Source organism: Pleurodeles waltl, chromosome 8 (genome assembly GCF_031143425.1).
Source record: "Pleurodeles waltl isolate 20211129_DDA chromosome 8, aPleWal1.hap1.20221129, whole genome shotgun sequence".
Lineage (NCBI taxonomy): Eukaryota > Metazoa > Chordata > Amphibia > Caudata > Salamandridae > Pleurodeles > Pleurodeles waltl.
In genome coordinates this window covers 253,706,550-253,729,778 of record NC_090447.1, presented here as the reverse complement: position 1 = coordinate 253,729,778, position 23,229 = coordinate 253,706,550, and positions in this window count along the sequence as shown.

Genomic DNA, 23,229 nt, shown 5'->3' with positions numbered 1-23,229 from the left:
CACCAGAAGTTGGCCAGTGCTCGGCGGAAGAGGGGGAAGACTCCAGCCACCCAAGCCGCTCCCAGGGGTTCCAGTGGGAGTGTGGACTCAGCTGTGACTCCTCCCAAGGTGGGGAAGGCCCAGAAGAAAGCCGGCAAGTCTAGGAGGAGCAGCACGGCGGAGAAGACCGCCATTATCCCCGCTGGCCAGGAGGGCACCGCCAGCCTCATCGTCGCTGCCCAGGAGGCCACTGCCAGCCCCATCGTCACTGCCCAGGAGACCACCGCCAGCCCCATCATCGCTGCCCAGGAGGGCCCCGCCAGCGACAGCCCAGCTGCCCAGGAGGGCCCCGCCAGCCACAGCCCAGCTGACCAATGAAGGACCGCCAGCTCCAGCCCAGCTGGGCAGTGAAGGACCGCCAAGTCAAGCACCGCTGAACAGGGCAAGCACCGCTGAACAGGGCAAGGACCGCCAAGTCAAGCACCGCTGAACATGGCAAGCACAGCTGAACAGGGCAAGGACCGCCAAGTCAAGCACCGCTAGCCCATGAGCGGCAGGGGCACTGACGCAACAGGGACTGTCACGGGGTGAGTGATGCACTCTGGGCACCAGTCCCCCTCCAGAACCAGTGTAGACATGCATCCACTACGTCTGTCCTTGGCAGGATGAAGCACTCTGGGCACCAGTCCCCCTCCAGAACCAGTGGAGACATGCATCCACTACGTCTGTCCTTGGCAGGATGAAGCACTCTGGGCACCAAGCCCCCTCCAGAACCAGTGGAGACATGCCTCCACTACGTCTGTCCTTGGCAGGATGAAGCACTCTGGGCACCAAGCCCCCACCAGAACCACTGGAGACTGTCATCCACTTGAGAGACTGTGGCTTTGCACTCCCCAGGATTGAACAGTGGGCAAACCACCCACTGTAGAGACTTGAGAGACTGTGGCTTTGCACTCCCCAGGATTGAACAGTGGGCAAACCACCCACTGTAGAGACTTGTGAGACTGTGGCTTTGCACTCCCCACTGTGGCTTTGCACTCCCCGGGATTGAACAGTGGGCAAATCACTCACTGTAGAGACTTGAGAGACTGTGGCTTTGCACTCCCCAGGATTGAACAGTGGGCAAACCACCCACTGTAGAGACTTGTGAGACTGTGGCTTTGCACTCCCCAGGATTGAACAGTGTGCATACCACCCACTGTAGAGACTTGAGAGACTGTGGCTTTGCACTCCCCAGGATACATCAATGGGCATGGAGGCCCCTCGTGGATCTGGCGTCATGCACTCATCCGGCTGAGGTGCCCCCTCTTCCCTTCCCCCTGAGGTGCCTGTTGTATTTCTATCTGATGCCCCTGCAGTGTTCTCTCTGTTTTGATCTGGTATCGTGTGTGGGCCTCGCCCATGCATTTTGGGCCCAGTGGTCCACGGACTATAAATGGTGCAATACCTGGACTACTAATCTTGGTGTATATTTTGTTAATAGTGTATATATGTATATTTTTGCTTACTGAATTTTGATGTATTACAATGGTTACACTCATTTCCTTTTGTCATTGCATTCTTCCGTGGGGGTCGGGGGTGTAACTGTAATGTATAGATATGCATTGGTGTGTGTGTTGTAGTGGGTGAGGGTGGGGGTGGGGGTGGGGGTGTTGAGTGTGTGTGTCCCTGTTTTTTGCCTCCCCCCTCCCCTGTGTCGTAGGTGCAGTACTCACCGTGGTCTTCGCCGCCGGCGTTGGTGCTCCCGGTACAGGAGCAGGAAGACTATCGCAGGGAGAACATGGAATTCCGGCTCCATGGTGTCCTCGTTCCTCATGGAGTGTGTAGAGGTGAGCGTTTTCACTTCAAAATTCCTGTTTCAGCCGTGTTTTTATCCGTGGTGAATCCGCCCCGGAAAAGGTGGCGGATTGGCCTGTCATAATAGTGGGGGCGCTACATTGTCCTCCGCCTGTCTGTTGGCGGTGACCGCCGAGCTGTTTGTTTGTACCGCCGCGGCAGCCCGAGTGTTAAAGTGGCTGTCTTTGTTGGCGGTTTCCGCCACGGTCGTAATTCCAAATTTTTTCCCGCCGGCCTGTTGGCAGTCTTACCGCCGCTTTAACACCATCCGCCAGGGTTGTAATGACCACCATGGTGTATAGAATCAATTCATGAGGAACTATAATATGCATGTCAGTTACTCAATACATCATATTTCTTAATGCACAAAGCCTTCAAGATGCTTAGGATATATCTTCTTTCTCATGCTCTTCCTAAGCTCCCCACTTTCATCAGACTCACCACCAGCTTTCTCTTCACATGTGTTCTTCAGAGTCAATTCTCTATTTACACATTTTGCTAAATGTGACATGCTCCACACATCACCTCCTTCTAGGGCCACTACATTTTCCTGACCTGTATAATCTTTTTTGGCCCTATAAATTTGGATTCACCCTTTTGAGTCCACACAGGTTTTTTAATGTAAACCAAATCACTCTAATGCCAAACTCGTTGATGTGCACCACGTCTGTTATCAAACACCTTTTTACACTTGGCTTGGTTTGCAAATATTTTGTAACAGACACACCTTATGACGACCCTCGTTACCCCTCCCTCTAGGACTTAACCATAATGGATTTAATTTAGAACCTGCCACCCTGCCTCTTAAGACCCTAAAAGAAGACATCCCAGTCAGGGCATTTGGAGCATTTCTGTGAGCCCACAATTTTTCTCTGAGAACAACTTTTAATGGTAATCTGTTATCAAGAGCAGTCTGCACACTAGCCCTTACTAATTGATTTATCATTTCAACCAAACCATTTGCCTGAGGAGCATGTAGTGCAGTGCGGAAATGGGAAATCGCCAAATTTTTAAGAAAGTTCTTCATCTCCAGTGAAGTGAAATGTACACCATTATCAGTAATTAGTACCTTAGGAATACCCTGACAAGCAAAAACATCAGTCAAGAACTCTATAACAGCCTTAGTGGTGATTGAATGCACACAACTGGCAGTGACCATCTTAGAATCAACCAAAACAATGACAAACCTCTCATTAGGAGGTAAAACTTCAAATGGTCTAATCAGGTCCAGTACCAACTTGTACCAAGGTCTGTCCAGAATAGAACCAGGAGATAAAGGAGCAGTCCTTACAATTTTGGACTTATCGTTACTTGCACGCTGTATGCAATCTTTGACAAGTGCTTCCACCTGCCCATCTAAACTAGGCCACCAGTAACATTCTCTGACACTAGCCTTAGTCAAATGTCTACCTAGATGCCCATCAGGAGCAAAGTTGATTCACTTTTCATACAATCCTACTGGTGGAACCCGTCTATAGCACCTGTATAAATTGCCCTCAACAATACTCAACTCATCCTTGACATTCCAAAATGCCCTAGCTCCATCTGAACAATCGTTTAGACAGGGCCACCCATCCACCACATATTCAGAAACCAACTTGCGAACAGTGTCATTCTCACATTCTAAAGACCATTCATCCTTGTCAATAGCCGATTCTTTGAGCCACAACACCAGAACCTGATCATCTGGAATGTGGTCAGCCAAAGGTAGTCTGGAGAGAAAATCAGCCAGAACATTTTTCTTTCCAGACAAATACTCAACCTGAAAATTAAATTCCATCAAATTTTCCACCCAACGTTTGATACGCAGAGTTTTGTTTTCAATACTCGGTCAAACAAACATTTGTACCAGAGGGCTATGATCACTTCTCAGCACAAATGGTGAACCCCATAGGTAGTACCTAAAATGATTTATAACCCAAATGCATGCCAGAGCCTCCCACTCTACAACAGAATATCATTCCTCTGAACCCTTAAGTGAGCGAGATGCAAAAGCTACAACTCTCTCTTCATCATCCACTATTTGCGAGAGCACTTCACAAAGACCCTTCGGGCTCGTGTAAGTGGACAACAACGTTTTCCTTTTAGTGTCAAAATGACCCAAAGTAGGCATTTCTCCAATCTTAGTTTTCACAAAATTAAAAGCTCCCTCACATTCCAAAGACCATTCAAAACTTATACCTTTCCTTAACATAGCCCTTAAAGGTTGTACCACAGATGTAATTGACTTGGCCAATGCTAGTTTGGGTTTGATACCATCTCCAGAAATAATGTGATCCAAATTCGAAATTGTTCCAACTCTGAATTTGCATTTTTCTTTCTCCAAAGTCAACCGCTTGTCTTTTAACCTTCTCAGTACTGCCTTTAAAGCTGCATCATGCTTACTCTCATCCTCACCATAGACAGGCATATTGTCTTGGAAGAATAAACCAGAATCCAGACCCTTGTGTACCTCCTTCATCACTCTTTGAAAGCATGCAGTAGCCGAAGCGAACCCAAATGGCATTCTAACAGACCTGAATGCTCCCAAAGGCGTGACAAAAGATGTAAGGTGTCTCGAGGCTTCATGAAGCAAAATCTGATGATACGCTGCAGATAAATCCATCACACTAAATACTTTGGCTCCAGAAAGCATGGTTAGGGTATCATTAATGTTAGGTAGTGGTTGACGTTCCACCCATATACACTGGTTAAGAACTCTCAAATCCATACACATTCTTATTTTTGATCTGTTATCCTTAGAAGCTAGGACAATCAGAGCTAGCCATTCTGAGGTCTCAATTCCCTCAATAACTCCCAAACTCAATAGTCTATTGAGTTCATCTTGCACAAGGTTCAACATCAAATGTGGCACCTTCCTTACCTTATGCACTACTGGTTTAGCTATAGATTTCAAAATAATTTCATGTTTGAAATCTACCAGTAACCCAAATTTGTCACTGAACACTTCAGGAAATTAATTTACAATATCAGTGTCATCCCCTACATGTGACATAGAACGGACTTGATCAGGTGAATTTGAATTGAGAATAATACCCAAATCCCTTTGGTGCCTCCAACCCAACAGATTATCGCCACGTTTAGCTACATAAACCTTTCCTACTGTTTCCTGACCTTTAAACTTTATTGTCATAAGAGAGTAACCAAATAAATCCATCTTCTGCCCACCATAACCTATGGGGTCAATGCCCCGTGGAGATAGTTAAATTTTGTCACATCCAAAAATCTTCTCCCAGTTCTTGTCACCAATCAGTGTGAAAGGGGATCCAGAATCTGCAATAACAGGAACAACTTTCCCCTCAACCTCAATGTCGCATTTCGGCATAACCAATTTAGTACCACCTTCACCTGCAATACGTTGGTCACCAGGGCAGTTCACATACTGGGCCATATTTATACTTTTTGACGCACAACTGCGCCAACGCAGTTGTGCGTCAAAAATTTTACAGCCGGCACCATGCGGGCGCCTCATTTATGGAATGACGTTAGACGGCGTTGCGGACTGGTACCCATCAAAAAAAAGGACTCGCACCGGGCAGCTCCGGCGTACGGGGAAATGGGGGTTGTGTGTCAAAAAATGGTGCAAGTCAGGTCTGAGGCAAAAATCAGGCCTCACACCTGACTTGCGCCATTTTTTTTTACGCACAATCCCCATTGACATGACTCCTGTCATAGCAAAGACAGGAGTCATGCCCCCTTGCCCAATAGCCATGCCCAGGGGACTTATGTCCCCTGGGCATGGCCATTGGGCATAGTGGCATGTAGGGAGGCCCAAATCAGGCCCCCCTATGCCACTTAAAAATAATAAAAAAATATACTTACCAGAACTTACCTTTCCTTCCCTGGGATGGGTCTCTCCATCCTTGGGTGTCCTCCTGGGGTGGGCAAGGGTGGCAGGGGGTGTCCCTGAGGGCATGGGAGGGCACCTCTGGGCTCCTTCTGAGCCCACTGGTCCCTTAACGCCTGCCTGACCCAGGCGTTAAAAAACGGCGCCCATCAGGCTGGATGCCGTTTTTTAAGGCCCGCCCCCTCCTCTGCGTCAAAATGACGCCAGAGTATAAATAAGGCGCACAGGCCTTAAAGTCATTTTTTGGAAGGGAACGCCTACCTTGCATATAATTAACGCAAGGCAGGTTCCCCCTTTCAAAAAATGACGCACATGGTGGGATTTTGACGTCCGCGGGGTCGGGCGTCCAAGTGTAAATATGGGGCAGGGTTTGCGCCGAATGTGCGTCAAAATTTTTGACGCACATTCGGCGCAAGCAGAGTATAAATATGCCCCACAATATCATCTGTTGATTCATCGATGTTTCGTCCACTGCATTTATTTGATAACTTTTGCAAACCTTTGCTAAATGTCCTTTCTTCCCACAGTTCCTACAATTAACATTTCTGGCAAAACATTTGGGGTTGTTTGCCAGATGCCACATTTGTATCATTTCATTTTGGAGTCTTTGGTCAAATCATTACCCATTCTTATACATCCCGTTATTTTCTGTACAATATCCCCTTCTTGCATATTTCTCTAGAGCTTAAACTCTAGCCAATGTGGGGCTGGATGTAGATTCTGCCGATGCCGAAAATGGCACGGTCAGAGCATGACAATTGGAAACAGCGTCTTCCATCTCCTTAGCCCAAAGTGTAGCATGCTCCATACTTTCCACAATGGTAATTGCTTCACATAAAGAAGGATTTTTCGCAAACAATTTTTCTTGTACCCTTGGATTGTTGGTACACCGCACAGGTTGGTCTATTATGAGAGAGTGAGTTAAATCAGCGAATTCACATGGTTGTGCTAGTGTCTTGAGGGATGCAATATCATTTCCAACTCTTTCATCTCTAGCTTGCATTCTCATAAAGAATTTTTGCCTTTCCATGACAATATTTATTCGGGTTCCAAAATGTTTTTGAGCATCATGACTGACATTTCATAAACATCCCTGGTGTCACCATCAACAGTATCAATAGTAATTAGGTCAAGGCTGTCATAAATATTCCTTCCTTCAATACCCAAATTGTGTACAAGAATTCCTTGATTCCTTGCGGGTGACAATTTTTTACAACTGATGCCAATTATATTAGAATCAAACAAATTAATCAATTTACCAAGGCAATACGGGCTCGCCCCACTCAGATAAAAATTGTGGTGGCTGAGATAAACTGAGGGGAGCAACTTGTGACATATTGCCCTGATTATTAATGCAATATTCTAAAATAACAAGTTAAAACAATAATTTCCCACCACCAATCAACATAAAACAACCAAAAATGACTAATTAAACATGCCAAAATAACATGCTCCCTTAAAAGTAGTAGAATGGCTTCATTTCTTGATTGTCTTCAATTTTCCAGTACTTTCTTAACAGGAAGTAAGAGCAGTGTTCTAGCTTTAATATAAATTTTACCAATGAACAGGAAGTTAACCGCAGTTCTGTTGTAGCCAGCAGTCTGAAAATTAGAGGGAATCCTTAAACCCTGGACGTATGGCATGTAAATTAAAACGCTCGAGCTGATGCGCGAGGTGAACACACACATAAATAAAAGTGCTCAAGCTCACACGCGATACAGCTAATGAATATCGTGCTCGGTAGTAAATGCGCAATCTCATTTTCCAATATCACCGCTGCAAGTGTCCGTCCGTAGCCAACACTATCTGCATCAACGAGTAAACAAATGGCACCCTCTCAGCAGCACCCCATCAACATGGCGGTAGGAGTCTCTTACAGCCAGAAATCCATTAACTAATTGCACTCCTAGGTCCGAGGGATTGGTGGATGCTTCACACAACTTGCCACCACTTGACAAGGTTAGTCAAATTCCTTTAACTTTTGTAATGTCTTAATTTGCATCCACTAAGAGACAAGTAGCCAGCTCCTTCACCTCCACTCTCACCACCAACAGTCCCGTCTGGATTCTCCCTGTACCCCACATTCCGTTCCATGACATCATGGTTAAAGGAGCCTCAGGCCACAACACAGTGCCCACACTAGGACAGCATGTGCAATCCTTTTATAGATCAGTGAGGATGTGTATTTAAAACTCATGAATATAGGAAAGGTGACAATTCATTCAAATTTGAAAACAAAAATGAAATATATGCACCCATAACTACAACGGAAAACTTCATAATTTATGTTTTTGAAATCTGTTTCAAGTTTATCAGCTGCAGCTTACAGACATCAGGTCTATGTTTTATGAAAACTGGGTTACATTTGCCAACTACTGCAAGTATGCTTCCATGCCCCTTATTGGTCAATAAATAACTAAAACATATGATGCAATCTTCACGCATAACTTCTGTTGCACAGGCATGTCACAGGAAATAGCAGATTTTAATTATCTAGTAACTAGAGGCGTTGATTGTGATCCGCAGAGATCTATACAATTGGATGCGTCTTAAATAAATTTCAATTCAGAAATATAACACATTCATTACAAATCTACTGAATATTAACATGTATGTCAGATGCATTCCTTAATTAACTACACATGACGATTCCAGCAGCCCACCACACAGTTACTATAAGACTACTACCCTTTCGTTCACTTTAAGATCAATTCAGTTTTATTAAATGTTTCAGGGATCACATGCTCCCGCCTACATCTAGAGTCCAGCGGAAAACAAAATGAGAAACTGAAAAGGAAACACTTAACATCAACCCCTGACTATCATGCCACAGCAAGCAAAATGGTGCTTATTCTCCGACACGGACAGGACATATCTGTGTGTTCAGCTGATTTTTATACTTACCCTATGGATTTTTTGGAGCTAAGTGTTTTTGTACAAATTGGGTATGACAAACCATTTGAATATTTCTTAATACCCTCAAAATGACAGGTTTATGGCTGATCACTACAGTCCATAGGCCATTGCCTTCCCTCTGTCATTGGAACACCTGAGGTTTTCAGCCCAGTCTTACCCATTGCAATTCTTCTCCTACTGCATATTTTTCACAGTAGTTAGTGACATCTGAAAGCGCATATGTCTACAAATCCTTATTCTGTGTATTGAGGTCTTCCAGTTCTTTTGTTGTTGTCAGGTGTAGTAGGATGACAATTAGCCTTCCCATGTAAAATGAAGGTCAGTAGTTTGATGCAGGTGCGTGCCTTTGTTTTTATGTGTTATATTTTTTTAATGTTTGTGAACACTTGGTTCAATTTCATTTGCCTTGTTTGCTATTGTAATACGCACATTTACCAACAGTATTCATGGTGCTAAAGAACTGAATTAACTGAAGTAAAGACCATAGATCTCTTGGTTTTGCAATTTTGATTACAGACTTTGGAAAGTGTGTGAAAAGTTAATGCTTCACCAAAGCCAAGGGTTGCTGCTGATGAAAGGGTTACCCATAGAGATCACAAATATGCTTGAGAAAATGATGTTTCCAGATGAGGAGGGTGGATACAGATCCATACATGGCACCCCCACCCCTCACCTCACTTCATTTCTCTTACTGGTACTTTGTTTCCACATCCATCTGAAAAGGGAACACTAAGCTTCCCCACCAAAGCAGGCCATGGAGGCAGTACATGACCAGATATAGGTAGGCAGTGGTCACCAAACTACACTTTGGAATAGGCAAGGGGTGCTCCAACATGGCCAGTTGGAATTTCAGACTTTCAAGGATGCATTAGCTGTGATCAGCAGTGGTCTCTTGCTCAGTTGACAGGACTTGGCAATATAAGCTGGACTTCCAATCCAGTTTACTAAGCACCTCTTAGACACATCCCTGCATGGACCTTGCTCCTGTCGGCCCTTCCAGAACATGGATTTGAAAGCTACCTGTTTCCTCTTGTCTGACATAGCCTGAAGGCCCTGCTGAAGGTCTGCTTGCCTGCTCTTCTGCTGCTGAGCTTACCTAGAAGCACCCAACGAGTCAAGGGATGTCAACAGAGCAATTTGAGCCCTCCTACCACTCGATAGAGACAATTGGAGAGTTGCTCAAAAAAACTGCATCTACAAGTTCAAGCAAGCTGAGTGTTGACTCTTCCTGATAAGTACACCCCCTCCCTGCACAAACCGTTATTCCTTTGCCCTTTGTAGACTCCGATGCTTTGGCACATACCCATAACAGCATTGGCTGTGCTCTAGCAAAATCAAGAGAAGAGCTTGCCATTTGTACCTGAGGGCATTCACACATTTTCTCTGGTAATACTGCTGGTGTTCCCCCCTCGATAATTGTAGCTGACCCTCCCTGAGTGAGAAGCTGCTGATGTGGAACACTCAGGGCACCCAGACTTTGAGTTAACCTCATATTAGGGGTATAACAGTACATAACCCTAAACTTGGAAATATGCATATTTTTCCAACCAAAGTAACACACTGTCTTGACATGATACTACTCATTTCCTTTGCAGGTTGCTAATACACTGAATTTATTATTGCTACTGTAGATTCTTTGTTTCAGCTTGCTTTGTGCACAAACGCTAGATTATAAAGAGTAAAATTTTGTGAACCCACCACAAAGCATTTCAGTTTTGGTGGGAGAATTGTAGTACTCCATTTAATAGTGTTGAAATTGTGATTGGATAGTGTTAGAAATAGGGTCTTTGGTTGCCAGTCAGGTTACCCCCTGTCCAAGCATGGACCCTCACTCTAGTCAGGGTAAGTCACACACAATCCAAATTATCCTGTGACCACCTTTTGGTAGCTTGGCACTGAGCAGTCAGGCTTACCTTAGAAGGCAATGTGTAAGGTATTTGTACAATAAATCATGCAATAACACAGTGTAGCACCACAAAAATACACCACACAAGGTTTAGAAAAAAATATAATATTAATAATATTTATCTGATAAGATGCAGGTCAAAACGATCAAAAGGCAATACGTATACGTTGAGATATCACTGTAAAAATGATATAAAGTGTCTTTAGTCTCTTAAAAACAAAAAAGGTTTCTTGCAAGCACAAAGTACCTGGTTTGCATTCAAAATCCCCGCAAGGTACCGCAGAGGAGGTGATGCGTGGAAAACAGGGAGGTGTGGGTCGGTTTTGCCCCTACGCACACAGTCTTGCGTCATTATTTTTCACACACAGGAAGACTTTGCGTTGATTTCCGGTGCGCGGACTTGGATCCTCTTCGGGGTGCGGGGTTTTTGGAAGCCCTGGGGTCAAGCGAAGTCACAGGCGCTGCGTTGATCCGGTGGCCGTTGCGTGGAAATACGTCAATTCCTCAATGGAAGTCGGGCTGCGTCGTTCCAGGTCGGCTGTGCATCAATCCAGTGGGCCGTGCGTCAAAGTTCCGGTGGCTACGCTGGCACTGCGTCGATCTTCTCATTGCGAACAAAGTCGGGCTGTGTCATTCCAGTTCGAAGTGCAGTGAAATTTTCACTGCGATGCAGGCTGTTCGTCGTTTTTAGCAGGCTGTGCGTCAAATTTTCACCACACAATGAGTCCAGTTGCAGGAGTGAAGTCTTTTTGGTCCTGAGACTTCAGGGAACAGGAGGCATGCTCTATCCAAGCCCTTGAGAGCACTTCTCTGCACATCCAGAGAGTAGCAAGGCAGCAGGGCAACAGCAAGGCAGCAGTCCTTCCCAGAAAGCAGTCCAGGTGAGTCCTTTGGGCAGCCAGGCAGTTCCTCTTGGCAGGTCTGGTTCAGGGATTCTTCACCAGCAGGTTTCTTGTCCAGAAGTGTCTGTGAGGTAGTGTCTACCCCACAAAGTGTCTAAAGTATGTGGGTTTGCACGCTCTTCTTATAACCATTTTGGCCTTTGAAGTAGGCTTACTTCAAAGGAAAGTTTCACTTGTTTGTGAAATCCTGCCTTGCCCAGGCAAGGCCTCAGACACACACCAGGGGGTTGGAGACTGCATTGTGTGAGGGCAGGCACAGCCCTTTCGGGGGGGGAGTGACCACTCTTCCCCTCCCACCTAGCACTGATGGTTCGTCAGGATATGCAGGCTACACCCCAGCCCCCTTTGTGTCACTGTCTAGAGAGAGGTGCAAACAGCCCAACTGTCAAACTAACCCAGACAGGGAATTAACAAACAGGCAGAGTCACAGAATAGTCTAAGCAAGAAAATGCCTACTTTCTAAAAGTGGCATTTACCATCACACAATCTTAAAACCAACTTTACTAAAAGATGTATTTTCAAATTAAGTACACTGCACCCTGCCCATGGAGCTACCTAGGGTCTACCTTAGGGGTGTCTTTCATGTGGCAAAAGGGGAGGGTTAGGCCTGGCAAGCGGGTACACTTGCCAAGTTGAATTTACAGTTTAAAACTGCACACACAGACACTGCAGTGGCAGGTCTGAGACATGATTACAGGGCTACTTATGGGGGTGACACAACCAGTGCTACAGGCCCACTAGTAGCATTTGATTTACAGGCCCTGGGCACCTCTAGTGCACTTTACTAGAGATTTACTAGTAAATCAACTATGCCAATCATTGATAAACCAATCCACAGTACAATTTACACAGAGAGCATATGCACTTTAGTACTGGTTAGCAGTGGTAAAGTGTCCAGAGTCTTAAAATCAACAAAAACAGGTCAAGGAAAATAGGAGGAAGGAGGCAAAATGTTTGGTGATAACCCCGCAAAAAGGGCCAGGTCCAACAGGTAATAATTGAGAACAGTGAACGTCAGGAGGCCTGTGTTTGTGATTTCCAGTGCCCTTGCTCTGTTTGTGTCAGAGTTAGTCTCCATAACTGAAGCCAGATTATCAAAGGGTCACAATATCATAACCAGAATTTCGAGGGAAAAAATATTGAAAGGTTAATTTGTATATATTTTCTAAATTTAGATCCAGCTATACATACCTTGGTGATCAATATATAGCTTTAAGGTACAATGAAGTGGAGTTACGAATAATAAACACATAACTCCCTTTGTGCACTTTGATATGTTGTTCCTCGAAATTCAAGTCTCAATATTCTGACCCTTTCATATTCTCCCTATTCCCTAGCACAGTCTTTCATTCACAGGTGAAGTCAGTTCAAGCAGCCTCTGAGGGTGGGAGTTAGAGTTTTTTCAATGTTGTGTAGTCCCTTTGTCTCAGGGATGGTGGCTTCTTGGTGGGTGGGGGTGCATAGAGTATACCATTCTTGACAACACCGCCTGCTCAATTTTTCTCAGGCAGAGCTACTCATGAGACCTTAACACACCTGTGCATGCTCATCAACACACAACACATTCAACCCACCAATTTATCTCATGCATGGATACCTTATTTTGCAGCATGTAGTTTGCAGCAAATACCACCGCAGAGGAAAGAAAGGTAACTTGGCTACTGTTGGAGATTGAATGTACATTCTTGAGTCACATTTACCCTTTCCTCGTTCTGCCTTGTATAGATTTGTCAACACATCTGCATATTTCCACCAAAAGGTTTCAAATCACTTTTATGGATAATGTGATTAGTGTGGAAGACAGATTCTATTTTGTAAATGACACATTGAGAGAATGTGTTCTGCCTCTGCTGCTTAAGTCCAAGCAACAAATCATTACTACCTTACACAAAAGCAAATCAAAAGTGCTGGAGTCATGCCGGAGGTGTGAGCACATGCAGAATAAAATCTGTATAGTTAGTAGAAATCCTCTTTTCTGGCACATTGGTAGAGTGAGACAAAAAAATAAATGTCTTTATCACTTTCCGTTCTGGTGATCCAACTATCAATAAATGCACAGAGCAATAGAGAATCTGACCGTTGTTGAGGGCTGTGAGGCCTGCACACATATGGCCTGCTCAGAACTCAAAGATCCAATATGTTCTCCACCGTTAACTTTTCCTGATCATTCGCTGCCCCTCCTTCAGAATCATGTCTTCTGTAATTAATTGCTATCCTGCTTGACCATTGCTTCTGGTCAGAGATTGTTTCATGCCCTTGCCCTTATGACTAGATTATGATATTTGATTTCTGAACTTGGAGGACCACCATCACCTCTTCTCTTGTTGGAGTCATACTATGCGTGTTATGCTAATGAAATTGGGGAATGCATGTGCTAATCTAATTTGTCATTAAAGGCACATTTTGAAAATAGTGTTCTACTTTTTGCTCTTTTCTCTTTTGTTTACATTGTTTTAGATACATACTTTCTCGTTCATCTTCCTTAGAAAATATTTTCCCCATGACCTTGAAAGGAGAGAGCTTTGGATTCTTTGGGAAGCTGAAGAAGCTAAATACCACAACGCATGTATTTTCATTAAGCATTGCGATGCCCAGAAACAGTATTGCAGAAATTATGCACATGATGCTAGCAAATAATTCAAGCCTATTAAAAAACAATGTGAGCTTAAAAACAGCTATACTATCCCTATGGATCAATGCCCTTAGTCCACTCGATCAATATTTGCAATTGTAGAGCAAACAATACAAACCTACTTGGCTCATTGAGTTACAATTATCCTCCAACTCATACTTCTTTTATTCACCTCAGAAGGGTCAAAGGCTGTTTGCCATCTTTGTTTTACTATTGAGCCTGTGTCAGGATGAATTTAACTATACGTGGGTTTTAGGCTTGTTGTGCATAGGACCTCATTTATGAGCCCCCAATGAGCACAAAAAAAGGTTGAAGTTGCTTGTGTTGCTGTGCTTCATTGATGTGGCCTAACAGTTCAGGCTGGCCTGTATGTGGTTGGAGCTCTCCTGTAATGGCATAGGCTAAAATAATGGACTGAAAAACATTCTCCTTTTTTATCAATAGATCTACATGAAAATGTCTGGTTATTCACATATATATTCAAGTTACCAGATAACGACCAACCCGGGCTTCAGGAGGGCACAACTGACTTTGAGTTCAAGCCACATTCCACATTCCAAACTCTCCCAGCTACATCATTGTCATGACAACACCTTGTCATGACACTCATGTAATAATAAATATATTATATATATATATATATATATATATATATATATATATATATATATATATGAATAAGAAAAGGACGCTGCACTCCCGGAATTTGACGAGGTGAAACATTTATTTCTGTTGTTGGTAAACCAATTTTCACACCACGACGTGTTTCGACATCCGTCTTTATCAAGTGGTTGCCAAAAATGTACGCCATCAAGAGCAACAGGCAGCATACTGGTATTTGTAGTTCGTGAAAATTACTGCAGCTGAAAAAACTTACATAGGGACTGTTGATAGACGTTGTATAACCATTCACACCTGATTCAAGTCAAATGAGTGATTGAAGTAAAAGTAGGGTCCCGGGATAGCACTACGTTTGAATTGTGCCAAAATCAATAAATTACTTTCTCCAATGTCAACGAGGGAACAGTATTGTAAATCAAACATAAATGTATCCACCCTAATAGAATCACTCATTCCTCCTCCAAAATGTATACCGGCGTCTATTTGAAATACCCAGTCTCAGTGTTCAAAATCAATACTTTTCTCGAGTGATTAAAATACAGCTGAATTCACGGGAAAAACTCCACGTCCTGATTGAAGTAAGTTCGTAACATCACTGCATCCGGTATAAACATAGCGGCATCATTCTTTAGAAGGACGTGGGGTACATTTCATTGCAACCCTGAAATAATCACTCTGATCTTCCTCCAACATATTTATATATATATATACACACACACACACGCACATACAGTATCTCCCTTAACAAACAACTTCTGGTATGTTCTACTAACATATCCTGATACCAAATGTCATACATTTAAACATTCTAATATTGTTTACAATATTCTAGTAATAGTAATACACGTTATCCAATGCTATACCACATGTGTATAAATATTTTACAACATAGCTAATCAATGGTTAGATGTAATCCTTAAACATCCTTGGAATAGTCTTTTGATGATTATTACTTTGCAAAGGTTCTCTTAGCTTGATCCACCTTACTCTCTGCACATTGCCTTCCTGCTTGTTCCTCTTTACTCTCTGTCAATTTAACATCATTTCTTTTTATTTTATTAAAATAATGTGCCAGTTCTGTTTCACTACACCTTAGCACATTCCCCAAATTCCATCTTTTACCATCTTCAGAAATAACAGAAAATCTCATTACTCCTTTATTTTGTTTTTTGGATCTGACCATTTTGATTCACCTTTCTTATACTCCTGAAATTTTCTTACCTTTTCAAAATCACCAACTTTGAATTTTGTGTCACCACATTCCACACTTTCCTCCCTCCCTTTCAAAACCATATATTTGTTGTTTCCTATGTACACTCTCCGTCATGACAGCCTTATTAACTTTTAACAACTTGCTTTTGTTCATCCAAGCTAGCACAGATACAGTGCTAGCTTTCCTTCCCCTCAACAACATAAAGCGTGCTTCATCCATAATGAAACAAGCGAGTGGTTCGATAATTCCTCACCATTTTCTTAATTTCCTCCTTCCAATCTAGCCCACTCTGCATAGCTAGTTGTATGTTTTCTCCAACCATCCTGTTAAACCTCTCAACAAGTCAGTTTTCACAGGATGGTACACAGCTCCCTCTTATGACTAATTTCACTTTGCCCCACAAATTCTTCAAATTCTCTTGCTGCAAATTGGGGACCATTATCAGAGATTAATTCCTCTTGATATTCCTCTTGTCTAAATACTTCCTTGCAAAAGTCAATAATTACCTTGGCTTTTACCTACCTGACAAATGTAATTTCTGACCACTTAGAAAGGTAATCCATCAATACAATGGCAAATCTCGTATTTGTTCTCAAAATCTCAAATGGACCACTCACATCTATTCCTACTCTCTTCCGTGTGCATCCCTGATATCCCATAGCTATCACCAGTGTCACTTTAACAGAATGAGATTTGTCACTGTATGCACATGTCACACATCTTCTCACAAACATCTCCCCATCCCAATCTAGCCCCAGTCACCAAAAATCCACTTGTAATTTGCATTTCATGGCCAATATGCCTCCATGACCTTTTTGTAATACAGAGAGTAATTTGGAATGTAGACTTGTGGGAACCACTAGTATATCCTCTCTTCTCAGTATACCATTAATGCATGACGATTCTGACCAGACATATTTATAATCAGCAATTACATCCATTTTGTTCCATTCCATTCTCCAATCATTTGGCAATAGTTCAATAATTTTCTGAAATAGTTCATCTTTCTCTGTTTCAATTTTCCATTCCTGTTCTGAAATCGCTAATGGCTAGCATTCTTGCTAGCATTCTCTATATCTGCTACCATTAATTCTTTTTCAACTTCACCATGCTCTCCTTGTACAGGTAATCATGATAAAAAGTCAGCATTTACATTCTTTGCTTCAGGTACATATTTCACTGCAAACATATTGTCTTTCATTTTAAATAGCCATTTCGCTATTTGTGGTGCTGCTCTTTCTGCACTTTTAGTTGTAAATACATCAACTAAAGGTTTGTTATCAGTCCATAATTCAAATTCAGAACCCCATACAAAATGTCTACAATTTTGTTGTGTGCTCCACAAACGTGCCATGGTTTCATTCTCAATTGTGGAATAATTTAGTTCCACTCCCTTTAATGTTCTAGAATTGAACAGAATCACCTTTGCATGCCCATTCTTCTTCTTCTGCATGAGTACACCTCCAATTAGTGAAAATGCTACTGCATTATTGATAGAATTCTTAATTTGGCAAAAAGCATTTTGACACTTTTCGTCTTCTGCATGAGTACAACATCAATCCATGCATACTTGCATCAGTCCCAATAATTGGCTTATCTTGAGGATCAAATGGTGATAATGCTACAGCATTAATGATACAATTCTTAATTTTGCAAAAAGCATTTTGACATTTCGTTGACCACTCAAATTTACATCCTTTTTACATCACTTCCCTCATGGGTTGTACTCAGTCCGCAAAATGATCAACAAATTTTGCATAAAATCTAGCCAAACCCAAGAATGACCATAATTTGTTCTTTATAAGTACAGCTCGCAACCTTTTCTATATCCTCCACTAACTTGAATATGGTTTGATTCCTAGACATGAGAGAGTATGCCCTAAATGTTTCACCTCTTGAACCGCAAATTTACATTTGTTAAGTTCAACAGTTAAACCAGCTTCATCCAGTTTTGCTAATACCTTCTACAAAACCTCATCATGTTCTTATTTGTAAACATGTCATCTTGGAAAAGTCTTACACGTTCAAATTCACCCAGTCATTTTTGCATCACATGTTGGAAAACAGTTAATGCCAAGGCTAATCCGAATGGCATCCTCTTAAAATTATATGCCCCTTTAGGAGTGACAAATGAGGTCAAACGACAAGAGCTACTGTGTAATAGCACCTGGTGGTAAGCATTGAATAAATCAATGGTTGAAAAATACTGTCCTTTAGTCACCCCAGCCAACAATTCCCCCATATTTGGCAAGGGATGACCGTCAATCCAGATGCAGTGATTTTAGTCGCTGAAGTCTACACACATTCTAATCTTTCCATTTGCCTTACCTGCTGTGACAATTGAGCTTAACCAATCAGATGATTAATTTGGTTAAATTATGTTAATTTTGCATAATCTTTCCAACTCCTCTTTCAAAGGAGCCCTCCAGGCTGTAGGCACACTTCTCACCTTATGCACCACCGGTAAGACATTTTGTTTCAAGACAATTTTATGTCCAACTTTTTTAAGACATCCCATAATCGGAGAAATGCACGTGCCTATGTAACTATCCCAAAATCTGCTGTCACCAACACTTGTTCTTTCTCGTTTGGATCTAATTTTATACCCAGAACATATTGATCCTTCCCTTTTCTACCACATACACCATGCATATCGCACTTGTATCCTTAAATAACAATTCAATCTTAAAAAATTCTATGAGATCAATTTTGCCTCCACAATACCCTTTTGGTTCAATGTGTGCTTTATTCAGACTCACACTTCCCATTTTCTCCCAAATCTCCTTACTGATCAATTTATAAGGTGAACATGAATCCACCCAGATCCATATATCCTTTTTACATATGGTTACTTGACATTTGGGAGGTTGATACTCTTCATTTGATGGTTCCATATTTAATGTGCTTACCACATCTTGCACCTTCCACATCTTCATCTGAATCCAAACTCTTAGCCACAAACGTTCTATCATCCCTATCATGATGCATTGTATTCACACAATTTACTCTGCCACTGCTTCCTTCACATTTGCACATTCTTGCAAAGTGACATACTTTTTTACATTTGTAACATTTTACTTTTATTGCAGGACAATTACTTGCTGAAGCCATATGTTTTGTACTGCCACACCAGTAACCTACTTTTCAAACACTTTCATTAAAAGCTTTTTTCCTTCATCTTTGAATTTATTCTTGTACCCCTTCTCTTTTATTTTGCAACACTCTTACGTGATTTCAATACTTCAACATATTTGGAGGTATTCTCAACTCTTTTGGCCGCAGCAATGGCCTTTTGTGAGGTTGGTTCTTCATTCTCAGCAACTTCTCTTGAAATGTCAGGTTATTTTTATGATTAATTAGCTGGTCTCATATTATTTCCTCCTGCAGATCTTTCAATTTGCATGTAACAGCTAAATTACGCAACACTCCCACAGATAGATCCATTGGCACATTCACACCTTGTGCTTTCGAAAATAATTTGTGCCTCTCCACAACCACACTTACCCTACATCCGAAATGCTTTTCCGATGGTTTCATCATACACTCATACTCATCCTCCAATTCTCCATCCATTTCAGAATTCTCATCCCCACCATACTCCACATTCCTTACACATGATAATATTTTCAGGACTTTTCTCAACTTAACTCCTAACCTATGCTTTAACATCGCTACTCTTTTTTGCCACAAATGAATTTCCATCTATCGCTTCCAAATCCATTTGAAACACTTCGCACAAGTCTTCCCACAATGTTATAGGATCACCAGGACCAGCTAAACATGAATCTGACTGCATAATTGCCTCACTATGCTTATCTACTCCACACTTCATACTGAGTAATTAGAACTGTAAATTCTGTCAAAATAGTTTTCCTTTTTCCACTACATGTAGATTCCAAAGCAACAAACTAACATAACTAACATTGTCACAGTTGCCCACTAAATGCTTGTTATTAAAAAATAATAAATTAACATAAATAAAGTTGTCACCATTGTCTTGATGCCATCTCTTTACTCCATTGTCCTATTTTTGCCTTTTCACTTCACATCAACTCAACAAGCCAGAATTGTCCTTTCTCTTATGTTGCTCCGTGCTGGTGTAGCCCTACCTAACTTTTTACTAAACCCGTCCCAAAATTTCACATTATGTCAACACCCACCAACCTTCCCCTCCAGATGTCGCTGACACTTTTTTTTTCTATGTGCTTCAGTCAGGTAAGCTTCTTTCTTTTTTCTCTTAAAATGTGCTCATACACAGTTCTTCTCTTATCACACACTGCTAGCTGCCAATTCTTTTGTTTGGAAAAAAACCTTGCACACGTATGATTGGATCATGTGGCTCCTACTACACTGCACAGTTCCAGCCTTTGACTGCTTTTCGCTGCCTTACATCAGCTGTTGTTTGCTGAAATAAAAGGAATCACACTCATTACCCACTACCAGTCTCTCTGTATAGCCACAAGCCCAATGACTGGCTCCTAGGATTTCAAACTTCCTCGCACCAATGCTAATGAACGTCTTGCTCCACTGCTCAAAACACACGTGCCTCGCTGACTGGCCATACAATATGCACTTGTCCTTTCTCTCGCACTGCCTTCTCTTCAAACCACAAGCTCACCTGCCCAAGATCGTGCTGCCTTGTGCTAGTCCCTGAATTCACATCTACAATTGTCACCAGATACTCATCACTGAAATCTCCACATTACAAGTGATTATCCATTTCTGCACAAATCCTCAGCAACACCGTTTTTCTCCTCCTGTACAACTTGGCATCCAACAATGTTACACTACAATCTTCTTTACGGCAGGAACTGGTTGGTATCCCATCCTTGTTGCCAATAAAACATCCTCCTTTTTATCAATACATCCACAGTAAAAGATCTGGTTATTCACGTGTTTACTCAAGTTACCAGATAACAACCATCCTGATCTCCTAGTAGGTGCAACTGATCTTGAGCTCCATCCACATTCCACATTCCACATTCCAAGGTCTCCCTGTTACATCATTGTCATGACAAACATATAAATATATCTATAACTGGCTGGATTGCTACTTAGCAGAATTTCTGGTAGTCAAACATTTTCTGGAGCATTTCCTCCCACTGTTGCAGCAAGATGCACCATTTATTGATTCAGGTCTTCTGGCATAGAACAAGATGACGACGCAACCACAAGCAATAATTAGGTTACCCAAGGTTCTTATCACTACTCTTTAATAATGACAAGCAACACCCCATGCTACTCCTGTCTCATCACATCTTCTTCTGCTCTTTTGACACTGATCACTAAGTATACCATGAGGTAATTGGATAGCAAGGAACCTTGTCCAACATGTTTATTGTGCTCAAAGACACAGAGTAACTGATGTGAAGGAGGTTAATTTCACAGGCAGCATAGTCAGCATCAATCGCTGACTATCCTGCATCTTCCAAGCCAAGAGTTTGGTTCTGATAGTTTGCTTGTATTGGAATCTTTGGCTTCGCAGCTGTATTGTGTTCACTGTTCTGTGATCAGACTCTGGTGCAAAGTGCTCAGTTCCAGTTCAGGTCCACTAACACTAGGCAGTTCTCCACCAGGTCTGGCGATAATATGACACCTTGCTTCCCAGGATTCAATGTTTTATGCCAGATAGCATATTTCTTGTGATTGAGCATGCTTTTTGGTGTCTATTTGTAATGGGCAAATGAGATTAAAAGTAATTATGTTTTCTCAGTCATTGAATCAGTGATTCCCATGTCCAAATTGTGCATCTCACTGTGTGAATGTGCCATACAGGTCTGCTAGGCGGTTGTACTAGCGCAGTAAAAAGATTTCCGAAGGTCGATAGACCAGCTTCGAGGCTACTATGTGGCCCCCGTCTGTGTCAATGCAGCCAGTAATTAGCAAACTGTGCTTGTGCTATTAATTAGTAGGTCTGAAAGTTAGGCACAGCAAGTTCTCCTCTGTCCTAGGGGAGCTGTGGTTTATACAATGCTATCTGCAGTTGTTGGCCTGGCCTCACTAGTCTTATCATGAAGGCCTTTAACTACCTGCAATCGACCTTCATAATAGGCATCCCTGTCCTGTTCCTATTCTTATAGTTATTTGTACTGATAAATGTCCATGTACTGGGATTCTGGCTGTTGACTTAGAGTACAGCAGCCTGTGCCAATCAACCATTGCTTTAACTGCACCTATTTGCTCAATTACTGTTATCAGAAAAGGCCACTCAATGGAGTCAAAAGCCTTTGCTGCATTCAGAAAGGCAGCCATCACAGTTACATCTGGGTCAATCTGGTGAGACACTGCATATACGGTCCGTAAATTGGTAACTATTGACCTGGCCAATATAAACCTAACTGGTATTAAAGAACCAGAGGAGGGAGAATCCTATTCTCCCAAAAATTAGTCAAACTTTTTGCATCCACATTTATCAGGAAGAGTAGTCTATAAGACTCACATTGGGTGGGCGGCTTCATTTATTATTTTTAACATCTTTAATTTTGGTATGATTACAGAGAGTAGTATGCCATCCAAATGTGGCATAAGTGTGAGGGGTCAGAATACTCTCAAGGAGGGGAGGAGGACAATGGATGTAAACAAAGGACCCATAGATATGATAATAACATATAGGGCCTGATTCTAACCTTGGCGGACGGCCTCCGCCGTCCGCCAAGGTTCCACCGCCAAATGACCGCACCGCGGTCACAATACCGCGGCGGCCATTCTTACATTTCCTCTGGGCCGGCGGGCGCTCTCCAAAAGAGCGCCCGCCGGCCCAGAGGAAATGCCCCTGCAACGAGGACGCCGGCTCAGAATTGAGCCGGCGTAGTTGCAGGGGTGCGACGGGTGCAGTGGCACCCGTCGCGTATTTCAGTGTCTGCATGGCAGACACTGAAATACTTTGCGGGGCCCTCTTACGGGGGCCCCTGCAGTGCCCATGCCATGGGCATGGGCACTGCAGGGGCCCCCAGGGGCCCCGCGGCACCCCCTACCGCCATCCTGTTCCTGGCGGGAGACCCGCCAGGAACAGGATGGCGGTAGGGGGTGTCAGAATCCCCATGGCTGCGGAGCGCGCTCCGCAGCCATGGAGGATTCCCCCGAGCAGCGGAAAGTCGGCGGGAGACCGCCGACTTTCCGCTTCTGACCGCGGCTGAACCGCCGCTGTCAGAATGCTCGTGGGAGCACCGCCAGCCTGTTGGCGGTGCTCCCGTGGTCGGTGGCCCTGGCGGCCACCGGCCGCCAGGGTCAGAATGACCCCCATAGTCCTTCATTGTTGGAGCTCTCTGAGGATGGAAGGATATCACATAAAGCTGAGCGATGTATAAACTCCTATATGTTGGTCCAGTCATTCTTATTCATTCAGTCTTTCTTTATATAGGCTTTGAACTGCAAACA